The sequence below is a fragment of the Fukomys damarensis genome, unplaced genomic scaffold (assembly GCF_012274545.1).
Source record: "Fukomys damarensis isolate Sample0158 unplaced genomic scaffold, DMR_v1.0_HiC HiC_scaffold_39, whole genome shotgun sequence".
NCBI classification, from domain to species: Eukaryota; Metazoa; Chordata; class Mammalia; order Rodentia; family Bathyergidae; genus Fukomys; species Fukomys damarensis.
The window spans coordinates 29,920,517-29,934,906 of NW_022900951.1; the positions used below are offsets into that span (position 1 = coordinate 29,920,517).

The window sequence follows — 14,390 nt, forward strand, 5'->3', positions numbered from 1 at the left end:
TGATAAATTATATGCAAATGCTAAATGGCCTATGTGGATTTTAACTATATTTATTTAAAATTTACATATACATCAACTTTTCTGAGATTTATTGTCATTAATATTTATATAAATCATTAACAATCAATTCCATATTTTCTCTAAAAATTAAAAATGCTGTTACATCTCAGATGAAAAACTAGGGAATATTACATTGTTCTCTTTCTTTATGCTAAAATCCCAGTCACTGCCCTAATTCAAGTGTTAGCCCCGATTTTTCTTCTTCAACATGTACAGAAAATTCATCATAAAGGGCAGCCTTTAAATATCTTTTTATAAAGTAGTAAATTTAAGAGTGGTGCAATACAGATTTTATACTTCACTGTTCTCTAATATAATTATTTCTATTCAGTGTATCTCCTTAGATACTAAGATTCTTAAAGGTAAAAAAAATTGACTATTTATAGTGCACTATATATTTACTTATAGAGAAATGTTAAGTCCAATAAATATCTATTGAGAAGAGTACTTGATATTATTAGAAGTTGTTCCGATGAGTTGCCAAAGTCTGATGAGTCTAGAGGCAAAATTCAATGAAATACATAAGCAGTGCAATACTATTTCACATAACACTTCCAGTTGTAACAAGAGTGACTTTGGTGATATTTTAATTCTGTTCAAAACATGATTGGGAATTGAAAACTTTTTCGATACACAAAGAATATTTTAGTACCTGTCAATGTAACTTCAAAATTCATGAACCTCTGATATTCATGTCCCAGATGTAGCTTTTGTATTTACCAAGTGAAATAATTCTCATAATAGCTAGGAAATTGCTCTTTGCTGGAACCAAATGAGAAAATATAAATCTGAAGGCCTTTAAAGAAAATTTTCAAGGAAGTTTGTGAACAGTATTGAAAACTTGTAAGAGCCGTTTCTTGTGCTTATACCAAAGGCCAAGCACCATTTCCTAGATCACAGTGAGGTATTAGTAAAAATTAGATCCATTATACATCATTTTTATTTGGAATAAGTGCATAAGATAATGTAAAATATTAAAAATCATTATATTTACATTATTTCAACTGTAAAGAGAAAAGAATAAATTCAGACACAGGTAGAAATTCAGGTTTAATAACATTTCTTTTGATTCCTTTATTATATCAAAAGTATAGGTGTTAGGAAGAATATGATATTTCATAGTTAAGTCTTTATGCAAGTTTTACTTAAGCAATTAGAAATGACAGGCCTCAATATATTTGATATTCAAGCTGTGTGTGAGTGTGTGTTTTTGTTTTTGTTTTGTATAGGGGATCGAACTCAGGCCCTTGCACTTGCAAGGCAGGTGATAAAACCACTGAGGTAGGGCCGGGCATTTAGCTCAGCGGTTCAATGCCTGCCTTGCAAGTGCAAGGACCCGAGTTCAATCCCCGGTACCAAAAAACAAAACAAAACAAAACAAAACAAACAAAAAAAAAAAACACTGAGGTAAATCCTCGGCCCTCAAGCTGTGTTTTTAAATTGACATTGTTGGCCCATGGATGGAAGTCATGGCCAAGGACAGAAGAAGTTGCATTCACCCCCAGCCAACTCTTCTTCTCATCATCCACTGACTAATTTTTCAAATTATACATTTTTATTCCCCATTCCACATCCTCTATACCTTTACTGGTATAACCATTAATTTTATTAATTACTGATATACCCTGAAAAACTACCTCCCAAAATTGACAGATACATAGATCTTGCATGACAAAGAGCATCTGGAGAAATTTCTGACCACAAATCAAAGATTCAAAATAACTTTCAATGATATCCTAGAAAGAGAGACTATGAGGTTAAGAATGTTTAAAGGTTTAATAGAGTGAGTACACCCAGTAATGTGGGCAGTTAAGCAGAAGGGGATAAAATGAAATCAACAATAGGAAAATAATATAATTACTGGACTGGATCAAAACATTTCAACAGTAACTCTCAATGTGGTTTTTGTTGTTGTTGTTTGTTTGTTTTCCGGTACTGGGCATCGCAGACATAGTACCACTGAACTACATCCCCAGCCTTAACTCTCAATGTGAATTGTTTCAATTTTATCGAAAAGGCATAGGTTGGCAGAATGGATTTAAAAACAAAACCAAACAGTATGCTGTATACAAGAAACACATTTATCCAAAAAGAAATTCATAGACTAAAAATCAATTGCTGGAAAACAATATTCCATGCAACAGGAACCTGAAAAGAAGCAGAAGCAGCTATTCTATTTTTAGACAAAGTGGACTTCAAATCAATATTCCTCATAACAGAAAAAGAAGGTCACTACATATTAGTTAAGTAAACAATTCAACAGGATAACTAATTATAAACATATGCACCAAACACTATCACACTTAAGTTCAAAAAATAAAAACTACTGGATATAAAAGATCAGATAAACATCAACATAATTATAATGTGGTACTCCAACACTCCACTGTCATAAATAGGCTGATCAACTAGACAAAAAATTAACAAAGAAATACCAGAGATGAACCACACCTGCAAAAAAAAAAATGGACTTGATACCTACAGTGTTGAATCTAATAGCAGCAGAATACACATTTTTCTCAGTAGCCCATGGAACATTTTTCAAAATAGAACACATACTAGCCAATAACACATGCCTAAATGCAAAAGAATCAAAATTACCCCATGATATTATCACATACAGTGCAATGAAACTAGAAATGAATGGGAAAAAACCACACAAATTATGTAAACATATAGAAATAAAACAATATACTCTTTTTTTGTTTGTTTGTTTGTTTGAGACAGTCTCACTATGTAGTGGAGACTGACTTGGAACTCACTATGTAGCCCAGGCTGGTCTTGAACTCACAGCGATCCTTCTGCCTCAGCCTCCCGAGTGCTGGGATTACAGGTGTGTGCCACCACTCCTGGCTAAACCAATATACTCTTGAATAATCAATGAGCCATAGAATAAATCAAAAAAGAAATTATGCAGTTCCTAGAATCAAATAATAATGACAGTACAATAAACCAGAAGTCATGGAACATGATGAAAGCATTTCTATAAGTGAAATTTATAGTTTTGAATGACTATATCAGAAAACAGAATAAGTCAAGATAAGCATTTTAATGGTGTTCCTCAAGTTCCTAAAGAAACAAGAACTAAACAAATCCAAAGCTAGTACAACAAAGGAGTTTATGAAAATAAGAGTACACATTAATGAAATTGAAACTAAAAAATACAGCTTTTCTAGGGCCATCTGCTTGAGGAGCCACCTCCTGCTCCTCCTGCTGCCTCGATCTCCCTTAGTCGCTCCCTGCGCAGCTCTGGCCGCCTGACTCCCCAAACTTGCCACTAATAATTTGCAGATCTTACAACATGGCAGACATTGACAACAAAGAACAGTCTGAATTTGATCAAGATTTGGATGATGTTGAAGAAGTAGAAGAAGAAGAAACTGGTGAAGAAACAAAAATCAAAGCACTTCAGCTCACTGTTCAGATGATGCAAAATCCTTAGATTCTTGCAGCCCTTCAAGAAAGACTTGATGGTCTGGTAGACACACCAGCAGGATACATTGAAAGCTTGCCTAGGGTGGTTAAAAGAAACGTGAATGCTCCCAAAAACCTTCAAGTTAAATGTGCACAAATAAAAGCCAAATTCTATGAGGAAGTTCATGATTTTGAAAGAAAGTATGCCGTTCTCTACCAGCCACTGTTTGATAAGCGATTTGAGATCATTAAGGCAATTTATGAACCTAATGAAGAAGAATGTGAATGGAAACCAGATGAGGAAGAAGAAATTTTGGAGGAGCTGAAAGGAAAGGCCAAGATTGAAGATGAGAAAAAAGATGAAGAAAAAGAAGATGCTAAAGGAATTCCTGAATTTTGGTTGGTTGTTTTTAAGAATGTTGACTTGCTCAGTGACATGGTCCAGGAACATGATGAACCAATCCCGAAGCATTTGAAGGACATTAAAGTGAAGTTCTTAGATGCTGGCCAGCCTATGAGTTTTATCTTAGAATTTCACTTTGAACCCAATGAATATTTCACAAATGAAAGTGTTGACAAAGATGTGTAGGATGAGATCGGAACCAGATGATTCTGATCCCTTTTCATTTGATGGACCACAAATTATGGGCTGTACAGGGTGCCAGGTAGATTGGAAAAAATGAAAGAGCGTCACTTTGAAAACCATTAAAAAGAAGCAGAAACATAAGGGACGTGGAACAGTTGTACTGTGACGAAAACAGTTTCCAGTGATTCTTTCTTTCATTTTCTTGCTCCTCCAGAAGCTCCTGAGAGTGGCAATCTGGATGATGATGTTGAAGCTGTCCTTGCTGCAGATTTTGAAATTGGCCATTTTTTACCTGAACATATAAATCCAAGATCGGTGTTGTACTTCACTGGAGAAGCTATTGAAGATGATGATGATGATGATGAAGGTGAAGAAACGGAAGAGGAAGGGGAAGAAGAAGGGGATGAGGAAAACAATCCAGACTATGACCCAAAGAGGAGCAAAACCGAGCAGGGTGCAAGCAGCAGTGAAGCAGGACGTACGTGGCCTAAACACAACCATTATTCACTTACAACCTTATGTTTTTGTATTTGCTTGGTAGACTCAGTAATATTTTAAAGGAATTGATATTTCAAAGATCAATTTGTTAAACCAGAATTTTAGCTATAGTTTTACTGTCAGGTTACATCGAATGCACAGATTCTCTGAAGCATGTTCATTGCTGCAATTTGGTTACTTGCATCATATAATTATTGGAGTATAACTGTGAAAATTAACTTTTTCCTGAAGAACCAAAATAGTGTTCCTGCTAGTAGTAGAGTTGGTTTAAGTCACTTGCATAGTTGTGCTTTTCATTTTGTTTTGTTACAGGAATGAGGTGATTTAAGATATTCATTTAAAGGAAAAAGAAAAGACGTGGTTAAGAATTTCCAGTAAGACCAAATCTGATGATAATCGTTAGTTTATTAATGGGTTTTTACATTTTAGGTGATAGTTAATTATACAGAAGCCTAACTTACATGGTTATGATTGTCACAGGGAAGTGAATAAAACCTAGAAGTTAAACGGATTATTTTAGTGTACTTCTAAATTTAACATCCATTAACTAAGCGTCTTTTCTTTGTGGTAGGGTCTACCCTCTGCTCTACTGGAAAGGATGACTTTACCTCATTTGATGAACCTAGTTCACGTGTTTTTTTTTTTTTTTGGTTCTTTGCTTGTTTTTGTTTTTGCAGTCTAAAATAAAAATGTTAAATGCAATTTTAGTTCTCACAAGGTAATGTCTTAATTTTGTACTGATTCAGGTTAGAAGCAGAGGCTAAACTTGGATTAATGATTATTGTGCCCAGTTTAACATATTGAAGTAAAAAGAGCCAGTCAAAAACAAAAAGTAAAAGCAGAAAACCTCTAAATGATGTGATGCATTTTTTAAAAGAAGAAAAGTTAAATTTCGTGGTTGTGGATTATAACTAGAGAGAAAGCCCCAAGCCTCTATGGTTTATTCTGATCCTTAATTACTTTGCTATGTCATCTACCCATGTTTCTGTTTACTATGTATTAAAATGGGTAGTACTGTTTACTTAACTACCTCACAGATGTATTAAGGCACAGTACATTAAAAACTAAAAATACGAAAAATTAATGAATTGAAGAGGTGTTTCTTTGAAAGAATAAATGAAACAAATTTTTAGCTAATCTTAGAAAAGGAAAAGAAAAAAAAAGACCCAAGTCAATGCAACTAGAAATGAAGATGATGAAATCACAGCAGACATCAAAGAAATCCTAAAAACTATCAATTCACACTTCACAAACATGTACTCCAATAAAGTGGATAATTTAGAAGATGTGGATAGATTCCTAGATACATATGCATTATCAAACCTAAACCAAGAAGATACAAAACACCCGAATAACCCAATAATAGCCAACAAAAATGAAAGCACTAGCAAAAACCTAACAACTAAGAAAAGCCCAGGACCTACCTGATGGATTCAAAACTGAACTGTATAAGAACGTTAGTGAACATATAACACCAATACTTCTCAAACTCTTTAATGAAATTTAAAGGGATGGGTTACTCTAAAAATCATTCCTGAAAGTTACCATTACACTGATTCCAAAACCAGACAAGAATAAAATCAAATTTGAAACTATAGGCCAATCTCTTCCATGAATGTACATGCAAGAATCTTCAAAAAGATATTAGTAATCAAAATTCCATGAAGTATCCAAAAGGCTGTACATAGTACCCAAGTAGGCTTCACCTTGGGGATGCAAAGATAGTTCAACTTACACAAATCAGTAATGTAATACATCACATAAACAGAAGCAAGGACAAAAATCATATGATCATCTCAATAGGTGCAGGAAAAGCCTTTGACAAATTTGAAAAGCCACTCACAATAAAATCCCTGAAGAAAATAGATATGAAGACCTTATCCCAAACTGATAAAAGCTATTTATGAGAGGTCTATTGCCAGCATCACATTAAATGAGGAAAAGCTGAAACATTGTTTTTCTAAAGTCAAGAACAAGGATGTCAACCTCACTACTCCTTTTCAATATAGTAATGTTAATACTAGGGCAATCAGGCAAGAGAAAGAAATAATATGAATAGGAATAGGAAAGGAAGAAGTCAAATATTATTTGTACTCAGCATAATGCTTTACATAGAAGATCCAAAAATTCCACCAAAGATTCCTAGAATCAATGACCAAATTCACCAATAAAGCAGGATTCAAAATCAATGCACAAAAATCAATAGTGCTCCTATACAACAATAATAAGCTCACTGAGAAAAAAAGAGGAAAACCATATTATTCACAAAAGCATCAAAAAATATAAATACTTAGGAATTAACCTTAAAACGGAAGGGAAAATCCTCTATATTGAAAGTCACAGTACTCTGTAAAGGAAGAATAAAGAGGACATCAGAAAATAGAAAGATTATCCTCTGTTTCTGGAAAGGCAGAACCAATGTAGTCAAAATTGGCATATTTAAAAAAAAAACTGAGAAACAGAGATCATGCAACACAACCCTAATACAAACAACATTCCTCAGAGAACCTGAGGAAAAAATTATAAAATTCATATGGAACCAGAAGAGACCCAGAATACCAAAAGCAATCTGGGGCCATAAGGAGCAAAGCAGGAAGCATCACATTCCTAGGGTTTAAATTATATTACAAAGCTGGCACCCAAGGCAGGCATGTAGATCTATGGAACTGAATGGAGGATGCAGGAAAAACCCCAGGTACATTTAGTTATCTGATCTTTGACAAACTGATCAAAAACATTTGCTAGAAGAATTATAGCCTCTTTAATAAACAGTGCTGGGAAAACTGGCTATTCCCATGAGCAGATTGAATATATATATATTGCCTATATATGTCTATATGTATATATGTCTAGATATATATGTCACTATGTATTAAACAAAAATAAAAATGGTCAAAGATCTAAATGTTAAAACAAAAACAATCTGCTGAAGGAAAAAATTAGGTAAAATTCTTGAAAACATAGGCATAGGCAAGGACTTTCTGAACAGAAACCCAATTGCACAAGAAATAACATAAAAAATCAACAAATGGATCTATCAAATTAGAAGCTTCTTCACCAAAAAGGAAAAAAAAAAGGTAACAAAAACAACAACACATTGAAGTGATAAACTACTGGACGGGAAAAATTTTTTTGGCAGTTCTTCCCCAGAGAGAACTAATATCTAGAATATATAAAGAACTCAAAAAATTAGATCTACCAAAATAAAAAGAACTCAATCAGAAATGGGCAAATGAAATTAATAAACTTTTCTCAGAAGAAGTGCAAATGATCTATACATACATGAAAAAATGTTCAACATCTCTGGCTATTAGATAAAAGCAAATTAAAACAACAGGATTCCACCTCACTCCAGAAAGAATGGCTATTATCAAGATATCAAGTAATAACATACCTTTTAACAGAGGCTGGTGGGACTGTGTGTGCTGGGAAGGGATCCTTTAACACTGTTAGTGGGAAGGTAAACTAGTACATACTACTAGTAGTATGGATATCAGTATGGAGATTCCTAAAAAAATAAAACTAGAAAGTCACTTTGACCAAGCTATTCCCCTTCTAAGATTCTTCCTAAAAGACATAAATACAGCAAAGTGATACAGGCATGCCCATATTTATAGGGCACAATTCATAATAGCTAAATTGTAGAAATGCCCTATATGCTCACCAATAGATGAATGGATAAAGAAAATTAAGTATTTATTCAAAATGTAGTACAAGTCTTCCATAAAGAAGGATAAACTCAAGCCATTTATAGGAAAATTGATGAATTTTGAGCCCATGATGTTAACTGAAATAAATCAGCCACATAAGATAAAATATAGCATGGTTCCTCCTATATGAGAGGCCCAAAATATACACAAATTAAAGAGCAAAATACAATGTAACAAAAAGTGGAAATAGATCTTTTGTAAAAGGGAAAGAGACTAAGAGAAGAAGGGAGAGTGAAGGATTGGAGGAAAAGGATATAAAAAAGAATTAAGATATGTTATGTATATGTACTAATTCATTGTGAGAAATGTAATCATTATATACAGCAAACGTATTAGTAAAAAATAAGAATATAAAAAGTAATAAAGGAAAACTTCCAACATTTTCCTCTAATTATTATATGCAAAAAAGTCATTGAAATGGTGGCAAATGACTGGCATGTTCTTTATCCCAAATAAAATGAAATAAGTGTGGTCCATATATGTTGTACTGAAATCTTTAGTAAATAATTACTCTAATACTCTACTTTCAATTTACCAAATTATACATTTTAATCAGAATACACTTGAAATGTATGAACTGGGGAGTTGTATGTTTGAAAAAACCTACCAGTGGAAAAATTTTAACTAGTATCCTATCTCAAATAAAAGGCTGAGTGATCATTTTTCAGATTCACAGAGCCGAATTAGAAGTGCAGAATGTTTCTGTGCTATCTTTGAAATTGAAGACATCTGATTTTTCTTAAATGGCTTACAATGGCTGGTGCAACATATGAGTATCAAGTTTTTGACTGAATTAATATCTTTAAAATTGTTGTTACTCTATAAAAAGCATTTGTTGTTCCCTGTTTGCTAGGGGAGAAATTTCAGCAGGCAGTTGTGCTTTGGGTTCCACTGAAAATCTCCATGGTCATTCAAAAAATGAAAAGCAACATATTATACATGAATTTGTCCTGCCAGGCTACAGTCATTTATTTGTTTTGTGAGATGAATGAGGAAACAAAGCATTTAGTAGCTGGTTGGTATGGTAGAGTTTCTATAAATAGTATGTTGTAATCATTTATCCTTCTTAATCCTTTAGAAGAATGGAACACAATATACATCTGCTACAACAAAAACTGTCACTGAACCCATGCAAACCCGGTTCACAATAGAATAATGGAAACAACAACCTCAGCCTTAACACAATACCATGGCAATTAATACTTATTGAGCACTATGTGCCAGACACTATCATTTAAATTTTCTAACATTAACTCATATAATCTTTAATATGTACTGTTTTTATTTCAAGGAGGTAACTTGCTCAAAGTCACACAATTAGAAGCTGACTACATATTAAAATACCAATTATAAATCTCAAGTTCCTAATGACTCTGATTCATAATCAGAACATAACAGAGTGCCTGAAACACAGTAGAGACTTAATGATACTCAGCGAAATTCATTAAATCTTACCTTTATTAAGTTGTACATTAAAAAAAGAATATTTATTCTATTATATGAAGATGACTTAACTACTTCAAACTTTGTAAACTTGGGGAACATGGCAGAAAAGTGAGAAAAGCCCGAATTTATTCTTTTTGGGGGGTTCACTTGACAAAAAAAGTTTATCCAATCATCTGTGTTAAACCCTGAATTTGATACTAGCAACAGTTTCTGTATAGTAGAAAAGGTTCCTCCCTTTTCAGTTTTCACACTGGAGATCTTCAATGGGTCCTTATTAAACACCGGCTCCAGAATAAAATGAAGACTACAAAAACTTGTTCTAGGAAAACTGTTATTAAAGCAAAGTTTTTGCTAAACATTTGCTAAACTGTCTTTCATTTCATCCTGGTGAGTGCCAATTTATTCAGTCACCTTTCAAGAATTTGCTTAAAGTTTCATTTCTATGAAGAGACTTGCTAATGATAATCACTCCCTACTCAGTAGAATTTCATAATATACACTAGCTGAATTATAGCACACAATATTGTGATTATTCAATTACCTCTTTGAAAGCAACAGTCCTTCTCATTTCTTAACATAGTGCCTTTGGTTTGAGAGGTGCTTTTCTTAGGTTAGAAAGAGATCTGAGATGGGGAGTCATGTGCATGTGATTTATTAAAAAATTGCTCCTGAAGAGGGGTGGAGGTGCCTGGTAAGAGAGAGGGAGAACAGGGAAAACAATGAGAGGAAGTCAGGATGTACTCAGGGAAATTCCTGTGGAAGGTAAGACTTCAACGTGTTGAGGGGAGGAGGAGGAGGAGGAGGAGGAAGTACTAGTAGCGCAACAGGGTTTAGGAATGGATGGGAAACCAGGCAGTGCTAATTAAGACTATTAACATTGATCTCTCTCAACTTACTGCTTCCTTATTCAATTTTCATCACATAATCACCAGCTCTCTCCAATTTCCACTAATGTCTAGAACAGGTGCTGCAAAAGCATGGTACGGAGGAGGAGGAGGAGGAGGAGGAAGTACTAGTAGCGCAACAGGGTTTAGGAATGGATGGGAAACCAGGCAGTGCTAATTAAGACTATTAACATTGATCTCTCTCAACTTACTGCTTCCTTATTCAATTTTCATCACATAATCACCAGCTCTCTCCAATTTCCACTAATGTCTAGAACAGGTGCTGCAAAAGCATGGTACGCAAGTAGGATTGGTATCCAGCATAAGCACTTCCTAAACTAGTCCAGAGATAGAAAGTCACAGTCTGGGCATCTCAGACTCTCTTTATCCAGAAGAAATGAAATAATATTCTGAATATAAGTTTAATTTAGAGCAACTTATGTTTTCACTATTTTTATTCCATTGTACAGTTCTTTCATTTTTGCTAGCCACAGGACTCTTTAACTAAAGAGATGTACATTGATATAGAGTCCAACAGGTTTGATTCTGAAAGGGCTTGGCAAAACCATGGAAACTGTGTGTATAAAGTGCTATGTTCACAATGTAGTATATATACAGACACCTATAGCTTTAAAATCCTGCCCACCATACACCAGAATTCAAATATTATATCTTTTTCACCCACACTCAGCAAATCCACATAAGTCACTTATCAGCTAGAATTCTGATTGTGAGTAAATAATGATAATTTAGAATATGACACAGCTAGGCCTAAATCTTTCTTCTGCCATTTATTCATTTATTGCAAGGATCAACTTGCACAAGTCATTCCATCTGAGCTTATATCATTATTAAAATAATGGTATGATCTAATTTTCAACTTTATGTGATTATTTGGTAAGACAATCCATATAAACTCCTATGTAGAGTGATTTTTTTTTTTTTTGGTACTGGGGATCAAACTCAGGTCCTTGCTCTTAGGAGGCAGGCGGTGGAACCACTGAGCTAAATTCCGGGCCCTAGAGTGATTAATGAACAGGAAACAGCCTACAGATGACACCATTTTGCCAGGCCTCAAGCCTCTGGCTTTTTTTTTTAATAGGAGCAATTTATTGTTTGAGCAATAAAAATCTAGGTACAAAGGCCTATACATTTTGCCACAGAACATGGTATTGATCAAATTTCCTTGACCTACTGTCAGTTCAGAGCTTCAGGAGAAAGATGCCAAGATGGAGGAATAAAAGTACAAGATGTATTGGGTGATGCCAAAGACTATCTTTTTAAATCAAACTTTAGACAGACTTTTCTGAGGCCTCTTTTTTTGACAAGACCTCACAGTTAGGACTTTCTTTGTTTTGCCTAGATCAATTTTACCAAGAATCATGCTAAGCCAGTTCAGTGAGACTACCCCTACCCTTGATATCTGATTACCCTGGACCACCCTCAATGAGAAGCCTGTTAAATCAGTTTAGCAAGAATCTCCCTACCCTTGATGTCCCCTCTTAGTACTGTTCCATCTACCCATCATTCTCCTCATTGGCTCTATAGTTCCAGCTGTCTTTGTCATATTTGGAGTTAAGCACAGTTTCTTTCCCCTACTGTGACAGTGTTGACACCTAGTACAGTAGACCTGAATAAAAAAGTTTTTATTGTTTTGAAAGTGTTAAAATAATTTTTGTTAGCACTTGAAATCTATATTAGATAAGGGAAAAGAAAGCAAGGAGTAGTAAGCTGGGAAAGGTTTCAGACAAGAAAAGGGGAAAAGTAGGAGGAAAGGAGCGGGAGGGCATCAGACCTTGGCTCAGTCTGAGAAGGACTTGGCAGTACAATGGAGAGTCCCAGCATAGAGATCACCCAGACGTGGGACAGTATAATAAGCAGAAATGGCCAGAGCCAAATTTCCGATAGTGCTCATTCATTGGCTGGGGACTTCTTAGGAGAGTGCATCATAGGCTTAAATGCCTACACTAATCCTGCATCCAGGGGGAACTGCAACTGGAGGTTGTCCATTAATACTTTCCCCACATCAGGATCTCTATTTAATGGAAGTCTGAGCAACTGCCACATGCAGCCACTGTTTTCAGTGTTCTGTGTTCAGATGACAGTGTAATACAATCGAAAGAAATGTATTTTGAGCCTGTCTTTGAGACATTCATGCCTATAAGAAAGTTACTGAAATTCCCTGAGTTTGAAGAGAGTATATGAAAGTGTTTGTTCCAGAATAATTATAAGAGCTGTGATTTTCCACCATAATCCCAGGTCATGGATTTTAACAATAGAGTTATTATCAAGGTTTTCTTCCTTCTCTCTCCATTTCCATGGTCTGACTCTCACCTGCTTACAAAACTTGATATTCTCATTGTGAAACAATTGCTTCTTTTTCTCTTTATTTCACCAAATTTAATTTATGCTAATATGAATGACCAACAACTTGCATCAGTCAGAATTGGTTAATCTATGTTGCAGTGAAGAACAACCCGGATATCCCAGAAAATCAGTCATTACACATGCTCATCAAGGGTTAGCTGTGGCTGTGTCCTACTTTGAGGCCGAGGGGAGGGTATAGTCAACCACACATTCACTTTTAAAAGCTGAGCTAAAACGTGACACACATCATTTTGCCAAACCAAATCATATGACTAAACCTACCATCAGCAGACCAGATATAATCCTCTTATAGAATTAGTCAATAATAAAAATCTTCTACTGTGTACCTCTACAATTTTCACACCTTCAACCTAGAATCTGAATGGCATTTTTCCTCTTATAATGTGTTGTGATATCTGTACTTCAGTTTGTATTGTCAACAGAAGCAAAGAAATTAACTGCATGCATCTCTTTTAAGAACTCCTTTCCTGAAATTCTTTGCTTTATCTCTACCGTTTGTTTGCCTTCTTACCACTACAGCACCTTAGCAAATATATTTTAAGGATTTATGGGGCTTTGTATGAAATGCATTAATAATTTATGCAGTTTTGATTGGCTTCCCTTCTTTTTGCAGTATGTACCAACCAAACAAGGTCACTACTATACGATTTATTACAAAGCCTCTTACTGACAATTGATTTTTCTCTTCCTAAAATCTTACTATATCACATAATCCTGAGTTTTCTGCTCTTCATTTATTTAGAAAAAAATAGCATTTTCTCTCTTCTAATTCTGTGATAAGACATTGTAAAAGGAAATTCAGAGAGGTGAATTTTTTATGCCTTAATATTTCCCTAGTCATAAATGTGAGATGAGTCAATAAGGCTAATGGATTATCTCAGAAAAATGGTCTCAGGAACTATTACTGTTGGCCCTGGTACTATTTTAATTAGAAGTGGAAAAAACAACGTTTGAATCTATAGTAATGTGAGGTATCTCTTCCTTGACTGACCTCTTTCTATTTTTCATCAGAATGTATTTGTAATCATGAGTATAGAATATTTGGTGAAATATTGGAGAGTTTTTTAATTCCCAACATTAATTTATGCAATATTGCACATTTTCCATTAATGTGCATTGGAAAAATGTATAATTAAGGGTTTGTTGCATACATCAAATATTTACATTTTAAAGAAATTATTTGAAAGATTTATGTGGTACTTTTCTTTATCAATATTAATTTTCATCTCTTGTTATTTTAAATCTAGAAACCTGGCTTTCCAATTTTGATTCTTATAACTGCAGTCCCCAAACTGCACATCAAGGCACCCTAGGATGCATAAAGCTGCTTGAAATTTTCAAAAGAAATCTAGTAATATTTGTTAGACACAATGTGAATTCCCAGGGCATGATAAATTCATCAAT

General features: G+C 34.4%; 1 pseudogene; it reads left to right on the forward strand.

The window, feature by feature from the left end:
- The first annotated feature begins 3,334 nt into the window (after positions 1 to 3,334).
- Positions 3,335 to 4,530, forward strand: LOC104852926 (annotated as a pseudogene).
- Positions 4,531 to 14,390: the final 9,860 nt, after the last annotated feature.